Genomic DNA, 22,286 nt, shown 5'->3' with positions numbered 1-22,286 from the left:
ACTCCCAGTCCTTCTTCCGGGACCCGGAACTCCAGGCAAGAGCCCGAATGCGGTCCTCACTGGCAGCAATCTTTGGGCGTCCTTGTGACAGCGCGGGCTCACTAGTCCTGCGGTGCGGCAGCGACGGGGGCTTTGGGACACTTGGGAGAGCAGTAGCCTGGGAGATCCAGCTCTCTGAGCCAAGAGCGAAACCAGTCAATGTGTGTTGAACGAAGGAGTGTCGTTAGCACAGTAAATTCAGGAGAGGACGAAAGGAACCCAGACCAGGGGATGGGTCACCACGGTGACTTTAAATAGCCACGCACTATGAAGTGAGGAAGAGCTGTCTTTGGAGACACGCCGGCTTCGGTGAGGCTGGGGAGGGAAGGCGCCCACACTCCGGAAGCCAGGCCGGCCCCGGATTCGGGTTACCAGGCATTCGGCTGTCAGGGAGGGTCCGGGCGCCCGGGGCGCAGGGGCAGGGAAGAAAAACCCTTACTTCAAAGCTGGTAATGACTTGAGGGCTCATCTGGCTACCCTGGAGCCGGGGCCTCGTCACCGCACTGCGCCTCAAGGTAGAGCCGAGCGCCGGGCGCGGGTCTCCGTCCCCGGCGCGCTCAGCCCCAGCCCCGCCCCCTGCCGCGCCGCGCCGCGCCCCGCCCCTCCCGCGCGGGCCGCCTGCGCGCGGAGGGGAGGGCCTGAGAAGCCCGCCGGGCAGGCGCCCCCGGCCCCAGCACGGGCGCGAGCGCGCGCCCCCCTCCCACAGGGTGCCCGGCACTCGCCCCCGCTCCGGGCGCCTCTGATTGGTCGTCGCCCTGGCCGGCAGGTGTCTGCAGGGGCTGCGTCCACGCTGGCCCTGGCTGCCTGCGGCGCGGGCGCCTCCCTCGCAGCCGCTGCCGCTGTCGCGCTCCCGCCTCCCGCGCCCGCTCTGGGCTCCCGCTGCGGCTACGCTTCTGGCGGCCGAGCCCCCGCAGCGCTGCAGCTCAGATCTGGCGCGCCTACCGCCCCGTGCGCCTGCCTTGCTGCGCGCTGCTTCCTAATCCACGCGGCGCTTTGCGGCGGGTGCCCCAGGCTTCCCGAGGCGCGGTGGCCTGAGAGCGGCCGCCATCGATGACCCCTGCCGCCATCGATGACCCCGGTCACGGACCTGCTCCAGCCCGGCCAGCCCGTGTGAGTACCGTCCCCTCCCCTCCGGCAGCTTTGCGCCACTCTCCCCCGTACGTTGCCGCAACTTCGGGGGTGGGTGTATGGAGGTGTCTCTCGTGTCCCCGTACACCCCGTGCGCGTCCTGAGCCAGGGCCCCGGGGCACTGCCAGTCCGCCTCTGCGGAGGGTCTTGGGGGGGCATCGAACTTGCTAGGGGGTTGTCGCAGAATCGGAACCGCCCCTTTCTCCCGCTGCCGGGGTCCGAGCTCAGCTCTGCGTTTCCTTCGCGGTTTGCGATTCCACTGGCCGCGTAGATCTTGGGCTGCGCTTCACCGCGCACCCACTACGCTCCTGGAGCGCCGGCGGGGCGCCTTAAACCATCAGGTAAGCGCCCGGAGCAACCCAGCGCGACGGACTTGATTCTTTCCCACTCTTAATTTCTGTAAAATGGGACTAATCAGGGACTTGTTCAAGGTCACGGCCGGTGCGCAGGACTAAGAATCGGAGTCGGCAGCTTCTGGCTGGGTTCTAGGACTGCCTGGGGAGGAGCGGCTGTTGCGGGGTGTGAGGTGCTCACTTCAGCTTCATCCTGGTCTCCCCCTTCCTACTCCCTCCGCTCCAACTCCGCTGCTTTTTGGTGAGGTCGGGAGCCGATTCTAAGGTACCCTTCAGAGGTTTGGATGTAGCCGCGGGGTATCTTCGGGGAGCGCGGAGCGGAGCCGTTCCTCATTGGGAACCCGGGGACCTGCAACATTTGCAGCATCCCTTCCATTCCCCGTCACTTAATTTACTTATGTCTCCGCAGGGTAGGGGAGTTTGCTAGGCGCCTGCTCTTGGATCGGTCCTGTTCCGTTTCCTTCTCCCAAATAAGCCCTGTCCCCAAGGATAAGTAAGTATCCGAGAGACTCAGACTGCACACACCACTTTGGGCCCAGGGACTTCCTAAGAGAAGCAGTAAGCTCTGGGCTTGGCTCCTATCTGATCTTAGAAAATGCCTTAAGTCTGGCTTTATTTCTGCCCGCTCCACTCCCGACCCCTTGACCGGGAGGTTTCCCACTTTCCCAGGGGAAGGTGGAATCCAGTCCCAGAATGTGTGTGAATGTCGCCAGACGTCTCATTTACTCCAGATCCTTTGAGGCAGCTCTTGTGGCGCTGTGGGCGGTTCTCAGAGTTTTGGGCTGGGGAGAGGGTCGCCCCTCCTCTTTTGGCATTATCACCCTGCCCCTCCAACTCAGCCTCCCTCGCCCCAACTCAGGGATGAGATGACCACTTAGATAGTTTTGTGATGTCTGACAAACATCTTTGAGCCTCAACTTTTTAAATCTATAAAATGGAATAATCCCTGCTTTTAGTCTTCCGAAGGCAGTTGGGGTTCAGGGTACGTGATAGATGTGAAAGTAGAGGACAATGGTCCAAGAGGATGGGACCTGAGCTGTGGGTGGAAATGGGGGTGATTTAAATATATTTTCACAGCAACTTTGGGACTGTATTTTCAGGTCTAAAAATCCCTCTTTCCAAACAAATTTAGTTTGGTAAGACTTTGGAAATATTATTTTCCATCTTCCTGTTGATGTTCCTTGCCTGCCCATGGGCAGCCCCATCTCTCCTAATTACCCCCACCCCAGCCATCACATCTGTGGTTTGTCTTTGTGGGCTGAAAGCTAGCTGTCTTTATGGGGCTGGGGGCTGTCTCTGTGGAGTTGGGGGTTGTGTCTGGTGGTGGGGCAGTGTGTCTGTGTGTGGGGGGCTTGTCTCTGTGGAGATGGTGTGTATCTCTTTGTGGCAGGTTCTCTCTGTGGTCTAGGTTTTGTGTGTGGAGGAGGAGGGGGAACTGTCTGCTCCAGGATCTGAGAAAGTAAACTGTTAACCACCTTCAGCAATTAAGCTAACGGTGGTATCGACTGTGTCCTGTTTCCTTCCTCCCTGTCTAGAGAGACAGAAGGAGAGCTCATCTGTGGCCATGGCCCTTAGAGCAATTGATACACCGACTGAAATACCTTGTAGAGAAGAACTAGGCATGCCCCTCTTTTTGCCTTCCTGGTTATTATTGTGTTTGTCTCAAAGGCAAGTTAAGGAGGGTTGACTGACTGGTCAGACCTTTGAGTTATAACATCATCCCAGAAAATTGCACAGATCTGAAGTGTGCCCTCAATGGATTTTCACAAACTGAACATACAAGTAACAAGTGGCCAGATTACGACCTAGGATATTCCCAGCCTCCCAATTACCCCCTACAGGCACTATCACACCCCCCCCTCCCCTGAGGGTAACCAACATCCTGTTTAGTTTTGTCAGGTGTGTTTTATTTTTTGTTACTATTATTATTTATCATTTTAGTTTCAAAGCTAAAATGAAACTGCTTGATGTTTTTCACTTTTTTATATATGCAAACCAAAGGTAGTTATACCTAAGCCAGTCCAGAAAGCTAGAAGGAAGAATTTGGTCTTAAGATCTGGCCGGAGTTGTCCAGATCTGGTTGTCCCCCGAAAATCTGATCATCAGTTCTTGCGTGATGTAACAAGCCCAACCCCAGATATAACATTGCTGACATTGGAGGCTGGTCTATTCATAGAGTGTACTTGAATAATGCAAATCTGAAATAGTGTGATAATAAAATATGAATGAAGAAAAGACATGAGTGAATTCTTCATTTGACATATAAAAATAGAAGTATTTTGAATTCCTCAAAGTTAAAAATTGGTAGAGAATCACAGAATTTTAAGGCTGAGCGAATTATGAGCTGTTTGTGCTGTTGCCACATGGTGGCGCCACGTTGGCTGGATAACTGAAATACCCACTATCCTTTCCCAAGTCCTCGGGAAGGAGTCCCAGGAATAAAATTCAACAGCTCAGTATCTCCAAAAGTGATTTCCAAACACTGTGGTTTTTCCAGTGTCTGGGAGGCAGGCCTCCCCTCTGGTGCCTGCTACTAAGTCCATGGATAGAACCCTATCCCAGCTTTTGAGGAGGGTGGCTTGCAGGTTAGAGGCGGGTATACGTTGGAGGTGAATGGAGCTGAGACACCATTGCCTTCTCTTTAATAATATGGAGCTGTGGTATGTCCTTGGGATTCTAAAGAGGTTAACCGAAAAGCTAGCTTAGGTCTGTTATGATCCTTTTGGTCTCATTTTACCCCAGAATCCTTCCAAAGGTGTGAGAGAAGGAATTCTCTTTCCTGAGGCAGGTAGCTCTCTTCACAGAGCACTGTTCATGGTGAACTTGGAAGAATAAATAGACCTGGGTGTAGCCAAACTGTTGCTAGAAGAAATGCCCTGTGTTCCACAGAGAGGGGGCCAAGTCACAGGGGAAACCACCAGGGGTGGGAGTGTTATATCCAGCTGTGGAGAGGGCTAAGCAGACCCATCCAGTGCCCTTCTCCCGTCCATCACCTTTTAACTGTCAGTGTGTCTGAGACACTGTTTAGAAGTTTTTATTTGTGTTATGGCTGCCATGCCTTTGATTGCTGAGAGTGTTGAGTGTTTGCATATGCTGGACACTATATATATATATATATATATATATATATATATATATATATATATATATATATATATATATATTCATTTAATGTTCTAAACAGGAGGAGGGTGACTTTCCCATCTTATAGATGAAGGAACTGGGCCTTGACAATTAAGCACTCTAAGTTTACACACTATGTGAGCCAGAGTGAGGACTGAGAGCCAGTCTCTCAGATGGCTTCCCTAGCTGAGTTGTACCCTCTGCAGGGTGCAAGGAGTCTTGCGTAATTCTTTTGTCCTCCCTGAGACCTAGTATAGCACAGTACATGTAGTAGCTACTTGAATCGAAATCTGTGGTTGCCATAAATAGAAAATTCTCTGCTGAGCAAGAGGGAAATCCAGATAGTGAAGGATGAGAATTTGGGGTTGAGTCCATGCAGCCTATAACATTGGGGCTGAGTGTATGCCCATCAGAATGTGTAGTCTCATTTTGTGTTTAAAATTTTATGGAAATGGAAATAGAGTCACAGACATAGAACACAAGCTTATGGTTACCAAAGGAGAAAGTGGGCACAGGGGGAGATAAATTAGGAATTTGGGATCAACAGATACACACTACTATATATAAAATAGATAAGCAACAAGGATCTACTACTGTATAGCACAGGGAACTATATTCAATATCTTGTAATAACCTAAAATGGAAAAAGAATCTGAAAAAGAATATATATATGTATGTATAACAGAATCACTCTGTTGTACATCTGAAATGAATACAACATTGTAAATCAACTATACTTCAATAAAAAAAAGAAAGATGCTCTCAGAAGAACTTTATGTTTACCTGGAAGATTGAAGGGTGGAAGGGGGAAATGCATAGAGGGCTAATGGTATATACCTTTTAATAAAATGACATGTAAAAGACTAAACAGTAAACAGATACATTATAAAAATTGTTATGTAAATGGAGGCTTGCCACTGATTTTTGTGATTTGCTTTTTTCACGCAGCACTGGTTTTTGACATATGTTGATAATTGTAGATCTAGTTGATTCATTTTACTGTAGTCTTTGTTTGTTTAATATTCCAGAGTTAATTCCCCACTGAAGGTCAAAATGATGTTTTTACCTTTTGCTATTACAAAAATATTGCAAGGAATATCCTTGATAGGATCTTGTAGAAATGTATAAGCGTGTGTCTAAGGTATATATCCCCAGAAGTTGAGTAACTGGGTAGTAGGACTTGCATCAACATCTCATGTTTGTAAATTTTGGAGGTTAATCCTTTGTCAGTCGCTTCATTTGCAAATATTTTCTCCCATTCTGAGGGTTGTCTTTTGGTCTTGTTTATGATTTCCTTTGCTGTGCAAAAGCTTTTAAGTTTCATTAGGTCCCATTTGTTTTTATTTCCATTCTCTAGGAGGTGGGTCAAAAAGGATCTTGCTGTGATATATATCATAGACTGTTCTGCCTATGTTTTCCTCTAAGAGTTTTAGTGTCTGGCCTTACATTTAGGTCTTTAATCCATTTTGAGTTTATTTTTGTGTGTGGTGTTAGGGAATGTTCTAATTTCATTCTTTTACATGTAGCTTTCCAGTTTTCCCAGCACCACTTATTGAAGAGGCTGTCTTTTCTCCATTGTATATTCTTGCCTCCTTTATCAAAGATAAGGTGACCATATGTGCGTGGGTTTATCTCTGGGCTTTCTATCCTGTTCCGTTGATCTATATTTCTGTTTTTGTGCCAGTACCATACTGTCTTGATTACTGTAGCTTTGTAGTACAGTAGCTATAGTCTGAAGTCCAGGAGCCTGATTCCTCCAGCTCCGTTTTTCTATCTCAAGATTGCTTTTGCTATTCAATATCAAAAAAACAAACAACTCAATCCAAAAATGGGCATAAGACCTAAATAGACATTTCTCCAAAGAAGATATACAGATTGCCAACAAACACATGAAAGAATGCTCAACATCACTAATCATTAGAGAAATGCAAGTCAAAACTACAATGAGGTATCACCTCACACCAGTCAGAATGGACATCATCAAAAAATCTACAAACAATAAATGCTGGAGAGGGTGTGGAAAAAAGGGAACCCTCTTGCACTGTTGGTGGGAATGTAAATTGATACAGCCACTATGGAAAACAGTATGGAGGTTCCTTAAAAAACTAAAAATAGAAATACCATATGACCCAGAAATCCCACTACTGGGCATATACCCTGAGAAAACCATAATTCAACAAGAGTCATGTACCACAGTGTTCATTGCAGCTCTATTTACAATAGCCAGGACATGGTAGCAACCTAAGTGTCCATCGACAGATGAATGGAAAAAGAAGATGTGGCACATATGTACAAGGGAATATTACTCAGCCATAAAAAGAAATGAAATTGAGTTATTTGTAGTGAGGTGGATGGACCTAGAGTCCATCCACAGAGTGAAGTAAGTCAAAGAAAAAAAATACCGTATTCTAACACATATATATGGAATCTAAAAAAAAAAAAAAAGGTTCTGAAGAACCTAGGGCCAGGACAGGAATAAAGACGCAGATGTAGAGAATGGATTTGAGGACATGGGGAGGGGGAAGGGTAAGCTGGGACAAAGTGAGAGAGTGGCATGGACATATATACACTACCAAATGTAAAATAGATAGCTAGTGGGAAGCAGCCGCATAGTACAGAGAGATCAGCTCGGTGGTTTGTGACCACCTAGAGGGGTGGGATAGGGAGGGTGGCAGGGAGACACAAGAGGGAGGAGATATGGGAATATATGTATATGTATAGCTGATTGACTTTGTTATAAAGCAGAAACCAACACAGCATTGTAAAGCAATTATACTCCAATAAAGGTGTTTAAAAAAACCAAAAAAAAGCATCTCTATGTTACTTCAACTCTGCTAGGTTTTGCAAATGGCCCTCTGAAGCTGTTGAACCACTTAACGCTCCCACTAGCACTGTCTTGGAGTTCTTCGTATCCCAATATCTTTGGCTGTGTCTGACATTAATCGGTTGTTTTAATTTTGATTAATCTGATAAGCGTGGAATGTATTTCACTGCTTTTACTTTGCATTTCCCTTAGAGATCTTTTAAAAATATATTTTGATTTTCAAGTTTTCCTTTCTATGCATTGCCATTTTTTATGAGATAAAACTTTTAGATCTTGAAACTCATCTGAAGTTTATATTTCTGTACTGTGTGAGGCAGAGATCTAATGTTTTCCATATTGAAAACCATTACCCCATTATCATTGAATGAATATTTATTTTCGCATTTATTTTGCTGCCATCTCTGTCATATACCAATTTTGGTTATAGTTTTGGATCTGTTTCTTAACTCTGTTCTGTTCTATTAATCTTTTTGTGATTCCTGAGCTAATACCACTTTCATTTAGTTATTAAAGCTTTGTAATAAATCTTCCCTTCCTAGCCTTGTTCTTCAAAATTGTCTTGGCTATTTTTGACCCTTTAGGCTTCAACATGAATTTTAGGATCTATCCTAAACATCACTTCCTATGAAAAATACTGTTATCAAAATTTGGTAAAATAGAAAATAAAATGTATTTTATTGTTTCTTTTTCTTTGAATATAGTGCTAATCAAATGCTTTCATTTCCCATTATTTAGTGTGAATTTTTGGTCCCCATTTTAAGTGGATTTACTTTAAGCGACTCTTCTCTGGTACCAGATATCCTTGAATAATAAGGACCAGATGAATATAATTCTTTTAAACACAAATAAGATCTTTTTTTTCCACTCAACAACATATAAGCAGTGTTAATGTCAATGATTATTCTTCTGTGTCATTATTTTTATCCTCCTAATGATCCATTTCATTTGTATACCATAATCTATTCAACAAAATCATTCTTTTAAAACATTAAGCACTTTATACTTTTTATTGTAACTTCATCTTTGCACACATTTTTATTTTCTTAGGATGAATTACTTTGTCAAAATTTACTTACTTTTATTTAAATTTTGGATACATATTGCCAAATAATCCTCCAGGAAAGTCTATAAATTTATATTGCTCTTGGTAGTGTATGAGTGTGCCAGATCCCCATGCCTTGCTAGTGATAAACATAATTATTCAACAACACTGTCAATTTCATAGGCAAAGGGAAAAAAAGAATCTTATTTTTTACTTTGCTTTTCTTTTCTAGTGGGACAGAATATACCTTCATGTTTATTCATAGCCCACTTCACTAAAGAATTTTCCATAAGGGTTGTTTCTCTTTTACTTTCTGTGAATGAAACTTGCATTATCACTCAGTGTTTTTGAGAGAACTATCAGATTGTTTATATAGATTATGTTCATATTTTTAACTGTTAAATATTACTCTATCATATGAAAATGCCATTTTTATTAATCTGTTACCTCCATGATGGACTATAGATTTTTTCTGTATTTCTTCTGTGGCTATTACATAGATGTATGCAGTAAACATCTTTGAAATGTATTTATGCACATGCAAAAGAAATTCTTGAGGATGTATGCCCAGAAGTAGAATTTTGAAGGGTCATATTTTACAAAAACTTACAACTTGACCATTTGGTGCCAAATTTCTCCCAAAGTGGTTATACTCAAACATCCCTAGCAGTGTATATCATAGTATCTCTCACTTTAAGGAAACAATAATACTAGGGAAGGAGGAACAAAGGTGTTAGAGTGAAAAGTACATATGTGTGTTTGTGTATATATAAATATCCTTAAGTTCATTTAGAAAGCTCAGGGTTTTTTTACCTTTTCATTTCGAATCTTGCATCATATGAATGATTAAGTGTATAAATCATAAACATCACATAAATATTTACTTGGCTTAGGAGAACTGGTAAGAGTTTAAGTAAAAGGTGAGCGATTTTATAGTGCCTTTATTCAGGGCAGCCTTCAAGACGGGGTTAGCACATGACAACCAGAAAAGCACCTCTACCCAGCTCTGCGCCTCCCGACCCAGGGCAGGGGTTCTACCCTTAGACAATTGTTCCTTTTTATCATCTTCTCTTTTACAATTTAGAAGACCTTGGTTGGTATAAGTCCAAGGTAATAATGTACCATTAACACCCTCTTGCGAATGACCTTATGTGATCAATTGCTAGTGATGGTTAAGACCAGAACAGCATGAAACCACCAGAAGGTTATTGGGGAAAAGGCTCAAAGATGGACTTGTTTGGGGACAGGCTGGATTCGTTACTGACAGAAACCTCATTCACTTCAGACTTACTCTGAGAATCAATTCTACATTTGTGTAAAGAGAGTAAGAAGAGCTTTATGAAACTGCCTAAATGCTGTATGAAAACTGCTTTCAGCGTTGTATTCAACCATGTGTTATTTGCCCCCATTACCTTTCCTAGGTAATTGTAAGTTAAATTTTTTGGTGTACATTTATATATTATCAGCTGGGGAGAGAAAACCATTCTGTGGAAAGTCCTTTTTTGGCTATGATTTACAGTGTAATGCCACTGATGTGACAGATATGTGATCTGCAGCTGGGATGCACAAATCCATTCTGTGGGCTGACAGTTTAATCTCTCCGAGCAGACACTTCGGAAAAGAACACAAGACATGAGAGAGAGGAACGGGGGTGCCTACAGGACAGAGGTGCTCATGGCCCCAGGATCTAGTGTGGCTATTTGCCAAAGTCCCCAAATAATCCCATACTGACTCATGGCTCAGAAAACTCATCCTATATGGTTCTCCCATTTTGGTATGAAATGTAACTACCTCAGAGTATACAGGGTCACTTTCTAGGCTTCAAAGCCTGCATATCACTGGAGAAAAGGAAAATGACCCAAGCCCCTTTATGTTATCTTTTTTCTGAAGATAGTCCAGTCTGCATATGCAGTGCTTCCAGCCCCAAACCTCTTCCTAACCTCCTCTTGAAAGCCTTTGTCTCAATCATCATTTCACTTTATTTGTGCAGCTCCAGCCTCTGAAAATCTGGCAGGTTCTGTTTTTGTGTTTGTGTTATATAAATGTGGTTTTGTTGTTTTGCTTTCTTTGAAAAACAATTTATTGATCAGTAGGGACTTTGATTTACTAGAATGACATGTAACCAGAATATTCGAGATTAGTCTCTTTCTTTTATGGCTAATTAGAAGAAAAAATTTTAAATGCTGTTTTAATGGAATCCTTGATTAAAATCTATTAGAAATCTGCCAGTGGGTCTTTCAGCTCCACGGTCCACTGAATGTCAGGTGCCTCTCCCAGGACTGCAGATCTTGCAGCCCGGGTGCTTGAATGCCCGCCATCCCCCAACCATCCTCTGTGCTCCCAGATCTGAATCCTTCCTCCCACGGCTTCCAGGTACCTTACGCTTGCTCTTCCCACTGCCACCACCCCTGCTTTCTGCCTCAGTTCCCCTCCCCTCAGCCTGGTGCTGATGGTGGATGCCGAAGTACTGCTGATATTTCCCCTTCTCTTCCATAAATTATCCAAAAGCAACAAAGAGAATGAGAAACAAAAAAAACCAAACACCATTTCTGGCAAATTTGGGAGATGGTTGGAATTGTTTTCCTCAAAAGATGGAAGAGCTGCCAGAAGAAGAGAGATCAAGTGGCGGTGCACGGGGAGAGGCATGGAGATGTGCTCCGCGTGTTGTCAAGAACACTTCTTGGGAAGGCAGGAGCTCTCCTGGGGTACAAAACCCAAGTCCCTTCTATGCCCCAGTGGGATGAGGAAACCTGCAGAGGCGGCCGCCGCTTCCCTCCTTAGCTCTTGGTCCATCTCACCAGAGTTGTTAGAGGTTCTTTTTAGACTTTCCAGAGAACAACTTTTCACTTTCTCTTCTTGGTTGTGTCATTCTTTTTCATTTTACTTAATCTCTGTTTTCATCCTTATTATTTCCTTCCTTCTACTTTCTTTGGCTTTATTCTTTTTCTCACCTCTTAAATTTACATGATTACTCATTTAATTTCAGCCTTTCTTCTTTCATGTGTATGCTTTTAGTGCAATAACTTTCCCTCCAAGTGTTGCTTTAGCCATATTTGTATTCCACATGTTTTGATATGTAGTGTTTTGTTATTATTCACATGTGAGTTTTTAACATTTTCATGATGATTTCTTCTTTGACTTATGAATTATTTGTAATCTTTTATTTTATTCTTTAATTTCCAGAACCTTTTAGCAATTATTTTTCTATTTTAATTCTATCTTTATTTTAGTTTAATATTTTTAATAATATCTACTTTAATTTTCTATTTACTATTTTAAAATATTTTTTCTATTTTAAATTTTTTTCCATTTTAAATATTTTCTATTTTAATAGTGATTAGAGAATGTGATCTACATGATTCCATTTCTTTGAAATATGTTGAGACTTGTTTTATGGCCTGGTACATAGTTTTCACAAATGTTCTGTACTTCCTTGAAGTTACTGGTTTGCAGTGATCCATATATGTTCATTAGCTTAAACGAGTTAATTGTGTTATTCAAATCTTCCATCTACCTTCCTCATTTTTTTGAAGTTCAATTAATCAGTTTTTGAGGGAGAAATATATAGAGGTGAATTTTTCAATTTCATCTTGTGCTTCTTTCAGTTTTTGCTTTGTATATTTTGAAGCTGTATGTTATTCGATGCATTCTAGTTTAATTTTTTCCTCGTTAGTCAAATATATGTCATGATGAAACGACCCTCTTAATCTGTAGCACTGCCCTTGTTTCTAGGTCTGAGAAAGACAAATATCACATGATATCACTTATATGTGGAATCTAAAAAATGAAACAAATGAACTTACTTACAAAACAGAAATAGACTCATAGACATGGAAAGCAAACTTATGGTTACCAATGGGGATAGTTGTAGGGGGGATAAATTAGGAATTTGGGATTAATGGATACACACTACCATATATAAAATAGACAGATAAACAACAAGGATCTACTGTACAGCCCAGGGAGCTATATTCAATATCGTGTAATAAACCAGAACCTGAAAAAGAATGTATGTGTGTGTGTGTGTGTGTGTGTGTGTAACTGAATCACTTTGCTGTTCACCTGGAACACTGTAAATCAACTATACTTCAATAAAAAATAAAAATAAATAAGTTAAAAAATAGATCTGTTTCGGATAGAGCTATACCAATTTTTTTTGCTTAGTACTTGCCTATCTTATTTTCTTATCCTTTCACCATCAACAATTCTGTATATTTTTATTCCACTTGTGAAACTGTTGTAAAGAGAATAAATTTGCTTTATTTTTTCCAAACTGTTTTAATGTGAAAGTTATGTTCATTTATAGTGCTACTATTAATATATTTGGATTTATTTTATCATTTTACTTTCTTCTCTTTCATTGTCCCACTTTTAATATACTTACTCTAATTTCTTTTTGTATTAATTTAGATTCTCTCTCCTACCCCACATTACATGTCCCTCCTCCACTTATTCAAAAGCCTTACGCTCCATTTCTATTTTCTTGTGTTTATTATATGGTTATTTTAGCACACATATTTACCTTAACAAAATCCAAACTGAATCAATCATTCCTGTCCTCCTGAGCAATTCAAGGACTTTATACTTAACTCTGATCACCCCTCTACCCAATTTATATGTTAACATTGTCTGGTGTTTCAGGCAGACTTTTTAAAACCCCATCTATTTATTTTTTTCCACATAGTAAGCAATTTGTTGACAGTATGATTCCACTGTCTTCCAATTTCCATTGTTTCATTTAAAGAATTTATCTAACAATCTGATTGTTGTTCTTTTGTAGTAATCTGTCTTTTTATTCTGGCTGATTTGAGTTTCTTTTCTGTGTATTTGTTATTCTGAGTTTCACTACAGTGTATGTAGAAATGGGCTTCTTTTTAATCATTCCCCTCAGGATTCCCTGGACTTTTTAAATGTGAGAATTGATGTCTAATCGGTGTTCTGGAAATTTCTCAGCCATTATTTCTTTGAATATTGCTTTTCCTTATTCTCTACTCCTGAAACTCTGAGCAGATATGTGGGACCTTCCTTCTATATCATCTGTGTTTTTAACCTCTCTTCCATGTTTTACTTCCTTTCTCAGTACTGCATTTGGCTTCTTATTTCAGCCCTGTCTACCAATTCACTAATTCTTTTCTCTGCTGTGTCTATTCTGTCTTTTAAACTCTCCACTGAGTTTCCATTAACTTTTTCAAATATGTGTGGTAATTTTTATAGTTTCTTGTTCATTAGTTGTACTTTGATAAATTCTTATTTCCTTAACCATAACAAGCATACTTATTTGAGGTTTTATATAAAATAATATTATTATTAATAGGAACTTAGCAATTGGAAAAGACTGGTCAGGCAGTTTACTTCTGGGTTCCTTATTAATGTGGAATAAAGTGAAAGAACAAACAAGGGGCCAGGTAGGGGGTCAAGCCCTCGAACTAAGACCCTCCCCATCCAGAATTTTTACCCACCCCCATCATAAGGTGCAAGAGATGTTTGTGGGCTTGAGCGATACTGAGCTTCCTTGGACATCCTCAGCCTCCTCAGTGAGGACCACTGGGTGTCCCGATCCCTCGGAGTAAGTCCGCCCCTACTCAGTGAACATCAGTAGGAGCCCCGCACACTGGGCGATCATACTGACTCTGGCCTTCTGCTCCCCATTGACCAGGTCAAGTAGACACTTGAAACACTTATCCCTCCTGCCCCTCCTCACTCATGACCCCACCCAACTCTGCCTTGGGTGGACCAACACTCATCCCATCATGCTCTTTATCCTGTTTGTCAGTGCCCTGGGCTCCAGGACCACTTACCCTCAGCTCTTGATGACTTTAGCTCCAGGTAGAGGATCTTGTTAACATCCTGGAGTTCCTTGACCTTCTTTGCCGCAATTCTCTGACTTCCACCCAACCCTACCACTTACTTCCATAGTCATAGATAGATGTTTTCATTCCCAGTTATGGCTGGCCCTTCATAATGTGTTTCGTGCATCATGCTTTCTGATAACCAACCTCCATCTTCCAATCCTTTCCCTCTCTTACTCCAATTCCAATGGTCCCTCGGTGTTCCTGACCTCCTGTCTGTGACCCCTGAAACTTGAGGTTCTCTCCTTCTGCCTTTTTCAGCCAATGGCAATCCTTTGGGCACCCCCAGTTCACTTGCTCCTCTCAGGCAGCACTCGGTAGAACCACACACTGGCTAAACCCTAATCTCTGCTTCCTCCTGCCTGCATTTGAGCTGCTGAATGTGGCTGGAGAAGAGCTCACAAACAATTGATGGGTCTTACGTGGCCAGGAATGTCAGATGGATCCTTAAAGTGCCTGATATTTCTCTGGTCCCTGCACTCTCCAATTCTCTTCACTGATTGTTTCACGTTCGCTCCCATCTCCGCAGACGCCCACACCTCCTTTTCATTCTCACTCTTACACGATGTCCCTGCTTCCACTCTCACTGAGAAAACTGAGCCATCAGAGGGGAGCTTCCACAGACTCACGCCACCATCTGCCTACCTGCCCTGCATCTGTTGCCATATACTCTGCCTCTTGTTTTGTGACTAAACATGAAATCTCTATGCTCTATCCAAAGCCATTCCCTCTACTTCCTGGCACTGGAGCCCATCTTCCTTGAATACTCAAGGATATCACTCTAGTAATTCCCCCTTCTGTCTTCTGCATCACCAGTTTCCCTCTCTCTACCAGGTAATTCTCATTGGCTTATAAACATGCTATTTCTTCTTTCTTGGAAAACACTCCCTCCTCATATCACTTCCACTGCTAGCAGTGGCTCTATTTCTCTACTCTCCTGTATATAAAAACTAGTGAGAGTTGTCCAGACTTGCTGTCTGCAAATCTTCTCCTCACATTCTCTGTTAACCCACCCTTGCAGGTTGCCTGCCAAGTTTCATCAACTTTACAAGAAACTGTCGAGATTGACCATCACCTACTAAATACAAGGGTCTGTTCTCAGTCCTCATCCTCCATGAACTTTGAGCATCATTTGACTCAGTTAATCAGTCCCTCCTCATTGGTACACTTTCTTCACCATGCCTGGAGGATACACTCTTGATTTTCCTTTTAACTCCTTGGAAGTACTCTCTCCTCTGTCTAGCTGGTTCTTCATTTCTTGCTTGCCCTTTTAATGCTGGAGTGCCCCACGGCTGAGTCTTTTCTCTTCTTTGCCTTTTTGTTTATATCCCCTCCCTGCAGACCTCGTCTTTTTTCATGGTTTTAAATACCGTCTATGCCAGTGATCCCCAGACATATATCTCTAGGCTGGACCTCTCTCCCCAACTCTCTGAATAACCTCCTTGACATTTCCTGGATGTGCAATAGTCATTTGCAAATCAACTTTTTGCAAGTGGAACCCCTGATCTTCCCCCCAGACCTGTTCCACCTGCATTTTTCTCATCTTAGGTGTCTTGGTTCCAATCAATAATCAATATAAAAATTACTAATGCCTTGTTTTACCTTCTTTTTTTCATACTAATCTTTGAAATCTAATATGTATTTTTCAAACATGGCACATCTCTATCTGGATGCTAAATTTTCACCAGAATTACTTGATTTATGTTTAGATTTAATGAAATAAACAGTTAAAAAATACATCCACATACCCATGTTGTTATATAAATGTATTTAAATGTTTTCCAATTGCTCAAATGAATATCATTTAACAGGAAAAGTTAGAGTTGCTTTGCATAGCATTTAGAACTCTGTTGGTCAAAAGTCAAGAATTTTGTCTGGAAGATTCTCATTTCTGCAAAATTGGAAGTGGGAGAAATGCTGGAATGTAGAAAAGATAAGCAGATCTCCAAGAGCGGTCTCTTACTGTTCCTTCTACACCCCACACCCTCTCACCTTGTGTTCATTCTTTGTATCATTACTGCATGGCTTTTGTTTATTTGTCTTCAGAAATAGTTTCAGCGCCTCCTTTCTGAATAGCGAGGACTCCTGAGGTACAACCCAGAACATAGTTGACTACCTGGCATTAATTTTCTTCAAATGATTCTCCCCCAGATTCATGGAATAACTCCTCAAATAATTATCTTTCCAGTGGGAATGGATGTCTTACAGTGTTTCTGTTTTTCCTGTTAGAAACGTGAGAAATTCACTTAATTGCGAGACACAAAGGCTGAATCTTGTGTTTTTTCCCCTTTTAGAATCGTTATTCTGAAGTGGTCTCAGAAATAAGGTTTTGGGACTTGGGAGGACGGTATTCAGTACCTAATATTTACATCAGATAAACCCGATAAAAGTGAAGAATTTTAAGAAAATGCCATCAATCTGTAGCATGGGAAGTTTGAAGTACATAGCACTTGTTTCTCAGGTAGGAACTTAATGGAAAATCATCTAGTTAGCACATAAACAGGTTTTGTTTTTAAAAGAGTATAAAATTGTTTGGAGGGGACCTTCAAGATGGCAGAGGAGTAAGACGTGGAGATCACCTTCCTCCCCACAAATACATCAAAAATACATCTACATGTGGAACAACTCGTACAGAACACCTACTGAACGATGGCAGAAGATCTCAGACTTCCCAAAAGGCAAGAAAATCCCCCACGTACCTGGGTAGGGCAAAAGAAAAAACAGAGACAAAAGAATAGGGACGGGATATGCACCTCTGGGAGGGAGCTGGAAAGGAGGAAGTTTCCACACACTAGGAAGACACTTCACTGGCGGAGATGGGGGGTGGGAGGGGGTAAGCTTTGGAGCCATGGAGGAGAGCACAGCAGCAGGGGTGCAGAGGGCAAAGCAGAGAGATTCCCACACAGAGGATCAGTGCCGACAAGCACTCACCAGCCTGAGATGCTTGTCTGCTCACCCACCAGGGCGGGTGGGGGCTGGGAGCTGAGGCTTGGGCTTTGGAGGTCAAATCCCAGGGAGAGGACTGGGGTTGGCTACGTGAACACAGCCTGAAGGGGGCTAGTGCGCTGCAGCTAGCTGGGAGGGAGTCCGGGAAAAAGTCTGGACCTGCCTAAGAGGCAAGAGACCATTGTTTCGGGGTGTGCGAGGAGAGGGGATTCCTTCCCTGTCTGCCCACAGAAGGCAGAGCACCGCCTAAATGAGCTCCAAAGATGGGCGCGAGCCACGGCTATCAGTTCGGACCGCAGAGATGGGCATGAAACACTAACACTGCTGCTTCAGCCACCAAGAATCCTGTGTGCAAGCAAAGGTCATTATCCACACACCCTCCAGGTGCCTGTGCAGCCCTCCACTGCCAGGGTCCCGTGATCCAGGGACAAGTTCCCCGGGAGAACCCATGGTGTGCCTCAGGCTGTTGCAATGACACGCGGCCTCTGCGCCACAGGCTCACCCCACATTCCAATTATAACTACCGTACCCCTCCCTCCCCCAAGCCTGAGTGAGCGAGAGTCCCCTAATCAGCCGCTGCTTTAACCCCATCCTGTCTGGGTGGGACTAGATGCCTGAGGGCGACCTACACGCAGAGGGGCCAAAACCAAAGCTGAATGCCGGGAGCTGTGTGAACAAACAAGAGAAAGGGAAATTTCTCCGTGTAGCCTCAGGAGCAGCAGATTAAATCCCCACGGTCAACGTGATGTATCCTGCATCTGTGGAATACCGTAATAGACAACGAATCAACCCCAAATTGAGGCCGTGGACTTTGGGAGCAACTGTAGACTTGGGATTTGCTATCTGCGACTGATTTGTTTCTGATTTTTATGTTTACTTAGTTTAGTTTTTAGCGCTTGTAATAACTGGTAGATTTGGTTATTGGTTTGGTTGCTCTCTTTTATTTTTTTAATTATTATTTTTTTATTTTAATTTTATTTTCTTTCTTTTTTTCTCCATTTTCTTCTGAGCCATGTGGCTGACAGGGTCTTGGTGCTCCAGCCTGGTTTCAGGCCTGAGCCTCTGAAGTGGAAGAGCCAAGTTCAGGACACTAGCCCACCAGAGACCTCCCAGCCCCACATAATATCAATTGGAGAGAGCTCTCCCAGAGATCTCTGTTTCAAGGCTAAGACCCAGCTCCACCCAACGGCCAGTAAGCTCCAGTGCTGGATGCCCCATGCCAAACAACCAGAAGGATAGGAACACAACCCCACCCATTAGCAGAGAGGCTGCCTAAAATCATACTAAGTTCACAGACACCCCAAAACACACCACTGGACACGGCCCTGCCCACCAGAAGACAAAATCCAGCCCCACCCACCAGAACACAGGCACCAGTCCCCTCCACCAGGAAGCCTACACAAGCCACTGAACCAACCTCACCCACTGAGGGCAGACACCAAAACAAACGGGACCTACGAACCTGCAGCCTGTGAAAAGGAGACCCCAAACACAGTAAGTTAAACAAAATGAGAAGATGGAGAAATACGCAGCAGATGAAGGAGCAAGGTAAAAACCCACCAAACCAAACGAAGAGGAAATAGTTAGTCTACCTGAAAAAGAATTCAGAGTAATGATAATAAAGATGATCCAAAATCTTGGAAATAGAATGGAGAAAATACAAGAAATGTTTAACAAGGACCTAGAAGAACTAAAGAGCAAGCAAACAATGATGAACAACACAATAAATGAAATTAAAAATTCTCTAGAAGGAATCAATAGTAGAATAACTGAGGCAGAACGGATAGGTGACCTGGAAGATAAAATAGTGGAAATAACTACTGCAGAGCAGAATAAAGAAAAAAGAATGAAAAGAACTGAGGACAGCCTCAGAGACTTCTGGGACAACATTAAATGCACCAACATTTGAATTATAGGTGTCCCAGAAGAAGAAGAGAAAAAGAAAGGGCTGAGAAAATATTTGAAGAGATTATAGTTGAAAACTTCCCTAACATGGGAAAGGAAATAGTCAATGAAGTCCAGGAAGCACAGAGTTCCATACAGGATAAATCCAAGGAGAAACACTCCAAGACACATATTAATCAAACTCAAAAATTAAATACAAAGAAAAAATATTAAAAGCAGCAAGGGAAAAGCAACAAATAACATACAAGGGAATCACCATAAGTTAACAGCTGATCTTTCAGCAGAAACTCTGCAAGCCAGAAGGGAGTGGCAGGACATATTTAAAGTGATGAAAGGGAAAAACCTATAACCAAGATTACTCTACCCAGCAAGGATCTCATTCAGATTTGATGGAGAAATTAAAACCTTTACATACAAGCAAAAGCTAAGAGAATTCAGCACCACCAAACCAGTGTTACAACAAATGCTAAAGGAACTTCTGTAGGCAGGAAACACAGGAGAAGGAAAAGACCTACAAAAACAAACCCCAAACAATTAAGAAAATGGTAATAGGAACATACATATTGATGACTACCTTAAATGTAAATGGATTAAATGCTCCAACCAAAAGACATAGACTGGCTGAATGGATACAAAACCAAGACCCATATATATGCTGTCTACAAGAGACCCACTTCAGACCTAGTGACACATACAGACTGAAAGTGAGGGGATGGAAAAAGATATTCCATGCAAATGGAAATCAAAAGAAAGCTGGAGTAGCAATTCTCATATCAGACAAAATAGACTTTAAAATAAAGACTATTGCAAGAGACAAAGAAGGACACTACATAATGATCAAGGGATCAATCCAAGAAGAAGATATAACAATGGTAAATGTTTATGCACCCAACATAGAAGCACCTCAATACATAAAGCAAATGCTAACAGCCATAAAAGGGGAAATCGACAGTAACACAATAATAGTAGGGGACTTTAACACCCCACTTTCACCAATGGACAGATCATCCAAAATGAAAATAAACAAGGAAGCACAAGCTTTAAATGATACATTAAACAAGATGGATTTAATTGATATTTATAGGACATTCCATCCAAAAGCAACAGAATACACTTTCTTTTCAAGTGCTCATGGAATATTCTCCAGGATAGATCATATCTTGGGTCACAAATCAAGCCTTGGTAAATTTAAGAAAAGTGAAATCATATCAAGTATCTTTTCTGACCACAACACTATGAGACTAGATATCAACTACAGGAAAAAAAAACTGTAAAAAATACAAGTACATGGAGGCTAAACAATACACTACTAGATAACCAACAGATCACTGAAGAAATCAAAGAGGAAATCAAAAAATACCTGGAAACAAATGACAATGAAAACATGATGACCCAAGCCTGCGGGATGCAGCAAAAGCAGTTCTAAGAGGGAAGTTTATAGCAATACAATCCTACCTCAAGAAACAAGAAAAATCTCAAATAAACAATCTAACCTTACACCTAAAGAAATTAAGGAAAGAAGAACAAAATAATCCCCAAAGTTAGCAGAGGAAAAAAATCATAAATATCAGATCAGAAATAAATGAAAAAGAAATGAAGGAAACAATAGCAGAGATCAATAAAACTAAAAGGAGGTTCTTTGAGAAGATAAACAAAATTGATAAACCATTAGCCAGACTCATCAAGAAAAAAATGCAGAAGACCCAAATCAACAGAATTAGTAATGAAGAAGGAGAAGTAACAACTGACACTGTAGAAATACAAACAATCATGAGAGATTACTAAAAGAAACTATATGCCAATAAAAGGGACAACCTGGAAGAAATGGACAAATTCTTAGAAAAGCACAACCTTCCAAGACTGAACCAGGAAGAAATACAAAATATAAACAGACCAATCACAATCACTGAAATTGAAACTGTGAGTAAAACTCTTCCAACAAACAAAAGCCCAGGATCAGATGGGTTCACAGGCAAATTCTATCAAACATTTAGAGAAGAGATAACACCTATCCTTCTCAAACTCTTCCAAAACGTAGCAGAGGGAGGAACACTCTCAAACTCATTCTACGAGGCCACCATCACCCTGATACCAAAACCAGACAGAGATTCTACAAAAAAAAGAAAAATATAGGCCAATATCACTGATGAATATACATGCAAAAATCCTCAACAAAATACTAGCAAACAGAATCCAACAGCACATTAAAAGGATCATACACCATGATCAAGTGGGGTTTATCCTAGGAATGCAAGGATTCTTCAATATACGCACATCAATCAATGTGATACACCACATTAACAAAGTGAAGGATAAAAACCATAAGATAATCTCAACAGATGCAGAGAAAGCTTTTGACAAAATTCAACACCCATTTATGATAAAACTCTCCAGAAAATAAGCATAGAGGGAACCCACCTTGACATAATAAAGGCCATATATGACAAACCCACAGCAAACATCATTCTCAATGGTGAAAAACTGCAACCATTTCCTCTAAGATCAGGAACAAGACAAGGTTGCCCTCTCTCACCACTATTATTCAACATAGTTTTAGCCACAGCAGTCAGAGAAGAAAAAGAAATAAAAGGAATCCAAATAGGTAAAGAAGAAATATAACTGTTACTGTTTGCAGATGACATGATACTATACATAGAGAATCCTAAAGATGCTACCAGAAAACTACTAGAGCTAAAAATGAATTTGGTAAAGTAGCAGGATACCAAATTAATGCACAGAAATCTCTGGCATTCCTTTATACTAATGACGAAAAATCTGAAAGAGAAATTAAGGAAACACTCCCATTTACCATTGCAACAAAAAGAATAAAATACCTAGGAATAAACCTACCTAAGGAGACAAAAGACCTGAGACCTGTATGCAGAAGACTGTAAGACACTGATGAAAGACATTAATGACGATACAGAGAGATGGAGAGATATACCATGTTCTTGGATTGGAAGAATCAACATTGTGTAAATGACTCTACTACCCAAAGCAATCTACAGATTCAGTACAATCCCTATCAAACTACCACTGGTATTTTTCACAGAACTAGAACAAAAAATTTCACAATT

At 41.8% G+C, this 22,286-nt stretch overlaps 1 protein-coding gene and 1 long non-coding RNA gene across 6 annotated transcripts in view; one reads left to right on the top strand and one right to left on the bottom strand.

Annotated features, from left to right (window-relative positions):
* The window catches only part of LOC137232318 (uncharacterized), a 557,085-nt gene that overhangs the window by 211,256 nt on the left and 323,543 nt on the right, over positions 1 to 22,286 (bottom strand). The window lies entirely within an intron of this gene.
* The window catches only part of MYRIP (myosin VIIA and Rab interacting protein), a 221,280-nt gene continuing 199,243 nt past the window's right edge, over positions 250 to 22,286 (top strand). The window contains exon 1 of one of the 4 annotated variants that reach the window (XM_067754015.1): positions 250 to 348. The gene's annotated coding sequence lies outside the window, so the exon portion shown is untranslated. Of the gene's footprint in view, positions 349 to 456; positions 555 to 924; positions 1,150 to 1,198; positions 1,509 to 22,286 lie in introns of those variants that run through there. The other 3 variants (XM_067754014.1, XM_067754012.1, XM_067754013.1) reach the window with 3 other exon arrangements.

Source organism: Pseudorca crassidens, chromosome 10 (genome assembly GCF_039906515.1).
Source record: "Pseudorca crassidens isolate mPseCra1 chromosome 10, mPseCra1.hap1, whole genome shotgun sequence".
NCBI classification, from domain to species: Eukaryota; Metazoa; Chordata; class Mammalia; order Artiodactyla; family Delphinidae; genus Pseudorca; species Pseudorca crassidens.
The sequence above is the reverse complement of the archived record's forward strand: the minus strand, read 5'-3'. Positions and strand labels throughout refer to the sequence as shown.